The sequence below is a fragment of the Vicia villosa genome, unplaced genomic scaffold (assembly GCF_029867415.1).
Source record: "Vicia villosa cultivar HV-30 ecotype Madison, WI unplaced genomic scaffold, Vvil1.0 ctg.000688F_1_1_5, whole genome shotgun sequence".
NCBI classification, from domain to species: Eukaryota; Viridiplantae; Streptophyta; class Magnoliopsida; order Fabales; family Fabaceae; genus Vicia; species Vicia villosa.
Window position 1 is genome coordinate 83,843 of NW_026705311.1, and position 12,460 is coordinate 96,302.

Consider the following 12,460-nt stretch of genomic DNA (forward strand, 5'->3'; position numbering starts at 1 on the left):
TATTGTTTTTTTTGTTTTTGTTTGAAAAATGAAAGTTATTTACATGACTTGTTAGAAAAACACAGACATAATAAATAACTAATATTTACTGTTACCAGTACAGTATGAGTTTCCTGATTCTGCGCCTGCAAAAAGATTTAACTCTGTACCAATTGTGTCAGTACTATTTATCTGTAAATAAATAAATAGCATGTGTGAAGTAGTAAACAGTATTTGGCGTTTGCGTAAGAATAAATTCAACTGCAAGCCAAATTACTGTATAAGAAAAATTCTAAAAACTAAGTATTTCATATGTCAGGATATTTGTTGAAATAAAAAATCCATGATTATATGAGACCCTTAATTTTCAGATTGGAGTTTTCTTGAAAAATATGTGGGCAAATTTTGGGGTATAACACACACACTCGTGCTTAAAAGCTTAGAGTGACAATAAACACACACAACCTATTCCAAAGCAATCATCAAGGACAATTGTTTGGATCACAAGAGACAGCTACAGAACTACGGTTCTTCACAATACACAAAATCTTCTGTCAGCGTTCCAAATTAGGATTGCAGTCTTTTTATATGCAGCTCTTGGGCCTTGGGCTTCTTTTAGAAACAAATTAGGGTTAACCAAATTAACCTAATTTACACACCATCTGGTTGTTTACAAAATGTGCTGTCAGCATGATCTTCTGGACGAAATATTCAGCACACAATAAAAGGTTTCCTAAACTGATAATTGAGAGAAATCAAGAAACACATTTAATAAACAATAACAGCTTCCGCTGTCACACACGGATGTCATGACATCGGTCATGACATTCACTACAGAACCTGTATTAGCTTCACACATATGCAGCTTGCATAACACAATATTAACCAAGTATGTTTTACCACAGATGCAGCCAATCATGAAAACACCTTCAATCTCCCCCTTTGGCAAATTTTTGGCTAAAACAACCTGTCACACCATATCAGAGCAATACTTTCAGCGGACAGTAACCAAAACACAATCAAGACAAGCTAATACAATACAGACAGCATACATGACCAGTATTCACACATTGCTTAAACAAATCAGACAGCAGCCACAAGAGGAGCACAAGCACAAATAGATCAACACAAAAATAAGCATATTAAAATTGTTGATCACACACAACCACCATTCTTGTTGTTCTGGGGTGACATTACTTCTTCTCCCCCTGTTTGGCCACAAAAGTTGCCAAGGCCAACAAAATGTCTTCTCCCCCTGTATTTTTTGTTGTTGTTGTGAACTCTATGGTTCCTCAAGGACGCAGAGTCCTAACTTGCCTTGCAAGTTTTCAGACTGTGTAGCATCAATAGCTTTTGTGAAAATGTCATTGATTTTGTTAGAAACATTCTCGTCACTTTCGTTAGAATCATCATGCACCATTCTCATTCTTGCAGGATTAGTCACTTCTGTATGCCTGTGTGGACAAGACATTGTTTTGAGCGAGATGAACAGAGATTGTTGAGGCATCTCAATGAGGTGAGTTAGCTCTAAACCTTTTTCTATGGAAAAATTGTACTTTGTGATTACACTAGAGTTATTATGGTGGGATGTTAGCTAAAGGATCCTGTTGTGACCCAGGAGGATCTTCACATCTAGCTTATTAATAATACCTAGATCAGTAGTTGACCTTTGCATAAGGTTATGTTTGTCCTCCACATAGTTTTTGATGTAGTAGGGCATATTTATGACATTCCACTCTATATTCTGGTGAGATACACTTTGGTGTATCCAGATCGGTTTAGACCAGCCCAAAAGATTTGTAGGAATCATAGCTGTCATCAGATTCTCATCTTCAGTTGTGATCAGAAGAATCCTCCTTTCCTTACTTTCTTGAATTTTCAAGTTTGGCTGTGAGTCCTGTGCTCTTTCCATCCAGAAACTTGAAACTTGGTCTATCCCTAGTGTCTCCTCTCTCAGGTGAACCTGACTGTTGATGGATACCTTCCTTGGGAAAATGTTCAGAGGAATGCCCTTCTTGAACAGATGATATTCCCTTGTCATATCTCTAGTCCGGATGTCATTAGGTGCTTTTGTTAAAATTTTCTCTAATCTTCTGACAGCTCCTGAAACTTGATTCTGAGCAATGATTTCCCTTTGAAGAGTTTTTTGAATATTTACTGTAGAGCATTCACCAATCCCAGAGGCTTTGTTTGTCTCAATTTGCACAATTGAGTTCTCAGCAAATTTTGATGTTAAGACATATGTTTTGACATTGACATGTTCTGCTGAGACTGTCGACTCACTTCCTTCAACAACATCTTTCATGACTGTTTTGTTCTGGTTTGCAATCGGAAAACTCCTATCCTTTTTGGGATGTTTGTTTTTTCTAGATTTCCTTTTTCTAGAACTTCCAGCTTTCTTTACAGCCTCCTCCTCATTTTTGTCATGACTTAAGTGATAAGCGTTCACACATGTCTTTCATTGTGATGGCTCTTCCTTAGTCAGGTTTTCCTGTTGAGGGGTATTTCTTCTGGAAGATGGCTGAGTTTTAGGGCAAGAGAACCTCAGGTGACCTAACTTTCCACATTCATAACATCTTTTGGCTGAGACAGGTGTGTGTTTTCCTGGATGTTGAGTCTCTTGATTAACCTTCTTTGTTTCTTGCACCTTTCCCTCTAGATCAACAATGTTCATCATGAGTTTTACTCTTTCTTCTTGTAACAGGGCATAGGCATTTCCATATATCGTTAGTCTCTTGCTTAATTCTCTATTTAGTAGACACATCTCAGAGTATCCAGTAGCTAGTTCTTCGCTGGTGAGTTCCTCAATATAAGTCTCATCATCAGACTCATCCACTTCTTCTATCAGGATTCTTGTTCTGGGAACATGAACTTTCAATTTGATAGTTCTTTCTTGATCTTTTTCTTCGGCTATGGGACAAGTAGTCAGAGAATTGGAATTTTTAGGCTCCCATAGATAACAGTTATTCTCAGATCTGATTCCTTTCATGACTTCTTCGTTTTATTTATTGGTAACAATGCAATCTTCTTTAGTGAACCTGACATAGAGTCCTTCATCACATAGTTGGCTAATGCTTATAAGATTTGCGGCCAGACCTTGTACAAGAAAAACATTATGTAGATTAGGAACTCCCTGACCTTCTATCTTGCCAACACCTTTAACTTATATCTCCATCACCAAGAGTCACATAGTGGGTTCCCTCAAGTTTGAGGTTTACTAGTAAGTTCTTGCTCCCAGTCATATGATTTGAGCAGCCACTGTCAAGGTACCAATCTTCTTTGGTGGGCATTCTTAGAGAGATGTGTGCTATTAGAGCAACATTCTTAGCCACCCCCGATTGCTTCCTGTTACATGTATCATATTCAGATTTGGCTTGATGGATTTGATCTGGATATCCAAATAGTCTAAAACAGAATGGCTTTATGTGACCAAATCTTCGACAGTGATGACACCTCCATTTTTGAAATTTCTTCTTTAAGTGCCTCCTTCTTATGCTGTCTTGATGTTGTGACATTGGAGTTGACATCTGGTTAGTCACACAGGTCTTGAGTTTTGCTCTTTTGAACCCAGAGGTGAGTTCTTCTTTAGCCACAAATCCTACCCCGGATATGTCTCCTGTTCTTTGTCCAGACTCCAGAGTTTCTTCTAGAGTATTAGTTCCATTGTTCAGCATTTTGAAGGACTTGGTCATTTGATCAAGTTTGTAGTTCAACTTGCTTACTTCACTGCTGAGAGAATCTATGGTTGCAAGATGTATATTCTTCTCAATTTCTAGCTCTTTTATGATTTTCACTTGCTTCTCCACCTGTTTGCAGACTTCAGCATTCTTCATACACAGCTTCTTGTATGAGGTAGCAAGTTCATCAAAGGTTAGCTCATCATCACTGGAATCATTATCAGATTCATAGATTCTTGTTGGAACTGTGGCATGTCTTGCGGTTTCTTCTTCCGAATCTGAGTCTTCATCAGACCAGGTGACATACATTCCTTTCTTTTGCTCTTTGAGGTAGGTGGGACATTCAGCTCTAATGTGTCCATATCCTTCACATGCGTGACATTGAACCCCTCTTTCCTGATCTGCCTTTTCTTCAGCTTTGAATCTTCTGCTTGAGTCATAAGTCTGACTGATGTCATTGGAAGTGTTCTTGACATTGGGTCTGGACTTCTGATCAACCCTTTTAATAAGTTCCTTGAATTGTTTTCCAAGCATGGCTATGGCTTCTGATAAATTTTCATCAGTTTCACCATTGTTTTTTCTCGAATCATTACCTATAATGGTGACAAATGTTGTGCTTTAGTTCTTCTTTTCAACAGGCTCACAGATGCTTGACTCAAAGGTTTGTAGAGACCCAATGAATTCGTCCATCTTCATGTTGCTGATGTCTTGGGCTTCCTCTATGGCAGTTACCTTCATATCAAATCGCTTAGGCAGTGATCTGAGGATCTTTCTTACCAATTTTTCTTCAGTCATTTTTTCTCCTAAGGCTCCTGAGTTGTTTGATATCTCAAGGACATTCATATAGAATTAATAAATGGTTTCATCCTCTTTCATCTTGAGATTTTCAAACTTAGTGATAAGGATTTGAAGTCTCGACATCTTTACCTTGGATGTGCCTTCATGTGCTGTTTTGAGGATATCCCAGGCTTCTTTAGCTAGCTCACAGTGTTGCACAAGCCTGGATATGTTCTTGTCAATCCCATTGAATGAGGCACTTGGGGCCTTGGAATTGCCCAAAGCTAGCTCTTCTTTAGTTTTTCCCCATTGAGTTTTAGGAATTAGAACAGTGGTTCCATCTTCCATAATCTTCTCAAGATGTTTCCATCCGCTTTCCACAACTCTTCAGGCCTTGCTGTCCATAGACTTTATGACTGCTATCATACGAGGTTTCCAGTAGTCATAGTTAGAGCCATTCAGGATAGGTGGTCTATTCCCAAACACCAACGGTTCCTTCTCCATAGTACTAGAATTTTGTTATCCCTAGATCTCACCCAGATGAAAACAGGCAGGGTGCCTACTCTGATGCCAATTGAAAATTCTAGTAACACACGCTCGATGTCTTACTGGATGTTATGACATCCACAATTACACAGCACAAATAATTATAACAGAACAACATAAAAACAATAAAGAACACACAAAATTGTTTACCCAGTTCGGTTTAAACAACCTACTCTGGGGGCTTCCAAGCCAGGGAGGGAATCCAATATAAGCAGAATTAATTCGGAGTTAAACTCCCCCGCTTACAACTCCTCACTTAAAACCTACCCAATGCAATTCGAACCTATTCCTAGACCTGAGTATCTCCACTCACTCCCCCTCAATCACAACAGTGATTACACATAAACATAAACAATTACAGAGAGAAGACACTCTTCAAAAACACACCTTGATCTGCTTAAAAGCTTTAATCAAGAGACACACACTCATGCTTAAAAGCTTAGAGTGACAATAAACACACACAACCTATTCCAAAGCAATCATCAAGGACAATTGCTTGGATCACAAGAGACAGCTACAGAACTACGGTTCTTCACAATACATAAAATCTTCTGTTTGCGTTTCAAATTAGGATTGTAGTATTTTTATATGCAGCTTTTGGGCCTTGGGCTTCTTTTAGAAACAAATTAGGGTTAACCAAGTTAACCTAATTTACACGCCATCTGGTTGTTTACAAAATGGTTTGTCAGCATGATCTTCTGGATGAAATATTCAGCACACAATAAAAGGTTTCCTAAACTAATAATTGAGATAAATCAGGAAAAACATTTAATAAACAATAACAGCTTCTGCTGTCACACGGATGTCATGACATCGGTCATCACATTCACTACAGAACCTGTATTAGCTTCACACATATGCAGCTTGCATGACACAATATTAACCAGGTATGTTTTACCACAGTTGCAGCCAATCATGAAAACACCTTCAATGGATTTCAAAAAGGCTACCATTCTAACCTTCCAATAATACCAGTTCAAAGCTAAACAATCCTAGTTTACAACTTATCACCTAATCACTACCTTATAGAACTTCTACCTAGGATACTCCTATATATGAGAACCCTCTATCACTTGCCTAAATCATACCCTTGTGATTGTAAACAACAATAACAATTGACATAAGACATACTTCCAATTAAACAGATTACACTCTTTCTTAAAAGCTCATGAATGAATCATAATGAATAATGAACAATAAGTCAAACTCTATGTATCAACATGATACATGAGTGACATACAAAAAAATACTCTAAAAAGATTCCCCAAACCCTAAGACTCTTGCAAAAATAACTTCTCCTTATTTTTCAAGCTTTGTTGTCTTCTTAGAGTTAGTCTCATCCTTTTATAAGCCAGTACAACTCTTTGGCTTGGATATTCAATCTAGCTATAACCTTATGCAAATTAAACCATATCATACCAAATCTAATCAAATCTTCGAATGCAAGGCAAAAGGTTTTGACATCCAATCAAGCAAATCAAATATTATGTTATCTCTTCAACTTTGAAACAAATCTTCAGAGAATCCAATCTTCCATACGCTGCTTGATCCATAAATAAAAAAATAAATCTTCTAGAACAATAGAAACAAATATTCTAGAAATAGAAACAACACAGGCTGCAATGTTGTAGCAACATGTCTCAACATCTTTTCCAACTTCTTGTTAAATATATTGTTTTACCAAAATGCATCCAACAAACTAAAACCTAACAAAGAGGGTTGAAGAGTGATAATGAATCAATGTGGAAGATGATGGTTGTTATGATTCAAAAGTGAGAATGAAACAATATGGAAAATGATGTTTGAAGGTGACCCTGAAGTTGGAGGTGATTGAGGTTTATATAGAATTTTTGTTTGTGAATTCATTTAGGGCTTGAGTAGTGTGAGCCATTGGATGAGAGGGAATTAGTTATAGATGGAGGGTTTAGATCAATCGGTTATGAATTAGTTAGCAATTTATTTGAATGTTAGTTAGATTGGATTTTGAGAGGGAAATGAAGTAAGAGGTTGGCTAAGTTGGTGAAGTTAAGTTAGTTAGGGTCGATTTTAGGCCAGTTGATGGATTGTTGAAATTAGTTATAAAATTTTAATGCTAGTTATTTAGTTGGTTGGGGTTTTGAATTAGTTTAGGGTTTGAATGAAAGTTAGTAATAGGTTTGGATTGGGATTAAAATGATGTGTTGGCATGAAATTGATATAATTATGATGTATGTTGAACTGTATGCCTTGAACTGTTTGTTATGGTCATGATGGAATGGATGTTAACTTGAGATATGTATGTATGTTTATCATGACTGGGTTTTGAGTACGACATGAGTTGGATTGTATTTGATTTGGTTGTACTGAATGATTATTTAACTTAGAATTAGTCTTGACTTTGAAATGTTTTTGGTACTACCTTGCTTGATCATTTCTTGAGGCTCCCTATTTCTTTTGCTTGTTGCAATATGTTTGTTTTAAGGCTTGCAATTTGTATGATTGTAATATGATGTTTTGGCTTGACTTGAGTTTGAATGCACTTGATTTCAACTGATTCTGATATGAATGAATGATACACGTCTGATGCATTTTTTAAGGCAATGCAGGTTTTGTTTTCTCTTTTGATAATATCCTCTCCATTCATGTCCATGTAGGTTTGGTTTGGATGATGGTGATGCCTATGGCTGCAGATATGTTATGATTTGGCAGCATGTTTTGTTCATGATGTTACTGATGGTTTGGCATGATCTTGGCTATGTAACATGGAGTTCAGTTTGGAGTTTTGACATGAAGTTCAAATTTGGAGTTTTGACATGATTTTGGAAAAATGAAGGTAGCATGGTTGGAATTCAGTAGAAATAGGTCTTAGAATAGTAGTCTGACTTTGGTCAATTATTTGACCAAAAAGTCAACAGTTGACCAAAAGTCAACTATAGGCCAAACACCACTTTTGTAATTTTTCGATGTTGTAATGTCTTGTAATGTATTCTTTTGCATTTGTAAGGAATTTTGACTTTGAAATGACACTTTAATCCTCTTTCTTTAAATGTTGACCTTTCGTGTAGTTTTCTTTTTTACTTTTCCATATTTCTCAAGTAACCAACTTAATCTTCTTCAATCTTTGTAAACTTGAATGAATAAATCCAATTGCAATTATTACCAAAGATATGGGTCAAAATGAAATTTGTCAAAAAGTCAACCTCTCATGGTTGATTATGACCAAAAGTTAAAGTTTTTGCAAATGTCCTTTAAATGTTTCTTTCCAAGATGTATACTTCAAATAGAAATGTTTGGATTTGAAATGGAGAGTCTTCCAAAAATTAGGTCAAAAAAGTCATCTTTCATAGTTGACTTTGACCAAGAAGTCAATTGCAGATGTAGTGGCTTGCTCCATAAGTAAACACACCACAAACCCCTAATCCATGAGGCTTGTCATAGAATGAAATCTTGATCCAATAACATCCAATGGAATTCACAAAATCTTGTACCATAAGTCACAAATGAAGGTCAACCCTAACCATATGATCAATAACCAATTGTTGAGACACAATTTAAATCCAAGTAATATGAATCCTCTGAACCAATATGTTATATGAGATGCATATGGAGATGAATGTATGTTCTTGGCTAAAAATGAATGATTGGAGAAAATGTATGCAAATGAATCAAAAGTTATGAGCCAGATAAGTTGAGTGATGGTAGGGAAAATTTGAGGTATGACAAAGCGTAGATACTAAGTTGTTTATAAAGCATAAATTATTTCATATTCTTTTATCTTAAATTTATGTAGATGATATTATTTTTTGTTTTACCAGTGAATCGTTGTGCAGAGAAATTTATAGCATCATGTAGGATAAATTTAAGATGTGACTGATGGGAGAACTCAATTACTTTATAGGCTTACAAATAAAGCTAACAAATAAAGGCACGCCCATTAGCCGGACAACGTATTGCTTGGAGTTGCTCAAAATGTATGAGATGAAAGATTTAAAATTCATATATACATCAATGGCTTTAAACCTTCTAATTGATGAAGATGAAAAGGGATTGGAGATCGAGATTACCAAATCAGAGGTATAATATGATTTATGCTTTATTTAGCTGCAAGTTAACCTAACATTATGTTTAGAGTATGCATGTGCACTAGGTTTTAAACTTTCCCACGAAAATCCCATTTTAAGATCGTTAAACACATTTTAAGGAAACTTAACGAAACTTTAAAAAATAGTCTTTGTTTCCGAAATAAGTGAATGTAGCTTATAAGACTTCTCTAATTCTAATTTTGCAAGGTGCAAATCATATATGAATAGTGGTAATAGTATTCGTCATTTATTTTTTTTAAAATTAAATAAAAAATAGTTTGAATAGTTATTTTCTTAAAAATTTCATCTTTTTAATATAATATCAGAATTTGAAAAAATCAGTTAAATTTGAAGTTATTTTAATTAATTTTTTATAAAATTTATTTTTAAGATACTTTTTGAAAAAATTATATATTTTTTACAATATTTTTATCTTCAATAATATACATTTATATTATATAATATCAAAATTAATCTTTTAATTTATAAAAAACAAATTAAAAAGCTTTTCATATTTCAAAAAATATTTTTATAAAAAACATTTTTTAAAAAAATTCATTTTATTAAAACTGAAACAAACATGTCAATGTCATAAACATTCTAAAGTTGTAGTATAAGAGGTACCAATTTACTACTCTCATCTTTGCCGACATTGTGGTCTAATTTATATTATAAGCTATCCAATATCCACATTTTATCCAATACTTGATTGTATATGCACACTTGATACTCGTGATACGTCTAAAACAAAACACTTGGAAGTGATGGTTTTAACAAATTTATAGAATGACTAATGAACATTACCCAAAGTCGTTACGTATCTCTAAGGGCAGAATTTGATGGGGCCATGCACGGGTGACATATATTGCTTTTAAGCCTGAAAAAGAGAGTAATTTCCCCCAAATATCTAGCATACAGAAATGCAACTATAACAATTTCTTATTGCAATTAATAACACTAAAGTCACAACTAAGATAAGTGAAATGTGGTTAAACACAAATTTATAAATGGTACAAAAATTATTTTTATTTATAAAGAGTCATCATTTAGTTCAATTTGATTTAATACAAATATAACTTTATTATCTAGACAAAATTATGTAATTGAATTATCTGATTAAATTTCTTTCAATCATGCAACTCAACTCAACTATTGACTGTTGTTGATTTGACCACCAACTAGGGGTGTTCGCGAGCCGGTTTGGTTCGGTTTTGAGAAAATCTAATACCCAAACCGATTAAAATTAAATGGATTGGTTTGGATTGGATTTACAAATTTTTGCGATAAAACCCAAACCGAACCGATCCAAGAAACAACGGATTGGTTTGGGTTGGATTGATCGGTTAGATAAAAAAATGCAAAAATATTTTTAAAAAATAACTTATTTACAAAAATTAATTTTTCATAATATTATAAAAAATATATTAATAGTGTTCAAATTTAAATATTAGACTAGAAATTTTTCCCTGATGGATGCAAAAATATCTAAGATTAAGACATTTGAATCTATAATTAGTCACTTGAATTAATATGATAATGAATGTGTTTCATAGCTTTATGTTCATTTATCCCATTACACTATCAATTTTCTAATAACAAATTAAAATAGCATAACTTGTCCACACACAACAATTTATTTTTTTCTTATTGAAGTTGAATGCTTGGTAGTAATTTTCATGATAATTTATTATGTTTGGTTTGGATTGGACTTGCGGGTAGAAAATTGAAAATCCGATGTCCGAACCAATTGTCATTGAATTTCATTGGTTTGGTTCGGTTCTTGCCCGAACTGAAAAAAATCCAACCCAAATACTATGGTTTGGTTCGGATTCTGGTTTGGTTCGGATTTACCCGAACCAATGAACACCCCTACCACCAACCTTTTAATCTTATAACCTTGTGGTTTTGATGGTAGAGTCAATTTTTAAAATATTTTTATTTGACAAAAATATATTTAAAAATAAAATAATGTAAGAATTGGATCGAACTCTAGTGTGTCAAAGGGTAGTTTCTGGTTCGACAGAGAATGTATCAAAGACCTACATACTGTAGTCGAAGTGTGTTCTAGTATGTGGGTATTGAAATGCTATAGTTATTAGTATTTCGAATTAGGCCTGTTTTTTATGTCCAATTATTTAAGTTAGCTTGTACCCTAAGTTGACTTGTAATGGGTATTTGTGAAAATGCTCATTAGTTTAGTATGTTAGATTTTTTTTATAAATAACATACTAGTCTCTCATCATTACTTACAGCAAATCCTAATTTAGGGTGAGAGGGTTATTTGTTATTCTTGTAACTTGTAATCTTATTTGTTCTTGACATCATTTTTCACAACAAATTGGTGCGGTGAGCGTGGAGAAGATGCCTTCAACAAAGTATGAGATTGAAAAGTTCACCGGAGTAAACGATTTCAGTCTGTGGCGCTTGGAGATGCAATCCCTACTAGTTCAGTAGGGTTTTTTGGAAGCGTTGAAGGGAGCGGAGGCTATGGACGTTGCGTTAACAGAAAGAGAGAAGACGACCATGATATAGAAAGCCCACAGTGCAATTCTGTTGAGCCTTGGTGATAAAGTTCTTTGACAGGTATCAAGTGGAGACTCGAGTAAGGAGTGGATTATGGATTCAGGTTGCACTTGGCACATGACTCCAAACAAAGACATGTTCGAGGAATTTTATGATCAAGATGGTGGATATGTATTGTTGGGAAACAACAAACCTTGCAAGATTACAGGTGTTGGATCTGTGAGATTCAAGCTCCATGATGAGTCAATAGGGTTGTTAACTGAAGTCAGGTATGTTCCTGATTTAAAGAGAAATTTGATTTCTCTTGGTTAATTAGACAAGAAAGAATACGTTTTCCAAGGAGAGAAAAGTATCCTACAAGTCATGAAGGGATCGAAGGAAGTCTTGAGAGGCGTGAAGAAACAAGGCTTGTATACCCTTGAGGCTGAAGTTGTAAGTGGGTCGACAAATGTTGCATCCACAAAACCTTTGTCGAAAATGGAAACTTGACACATGAGATTGGGCCATGTTAGTGAAAGGGGTCTGGTCGAAGTAGCAAAACAGAATCTGCTTGGTGGAGACAAAGTCGAAAAGCTGAAGTTTTGTGAACCCTGTGTACTTGGAAAATCTTGTAGAGTGAAGTTTAACAAAGGAAAACTAAGAACACATGGATCCCTTTATTATATCCATGCTGATCTTTGGGGGCCTGCAAGGTGCCATCACATTCATGAGCAAGGTATTTTCTATCCATAGTAGATGATTATTCCAGAAAATTATGGGTTTTCCTCCAGAAGACTAAGGATGAAACTTTTGAGAATTTCAAAAGTTGGAAGACTCTAGTCAAAAAAATAGACTGGAAGAAGGGTCAAGAGGTTGAGAACTGATAATGGCCTTGAGTTTTGCAATAAGGCGTTCGAC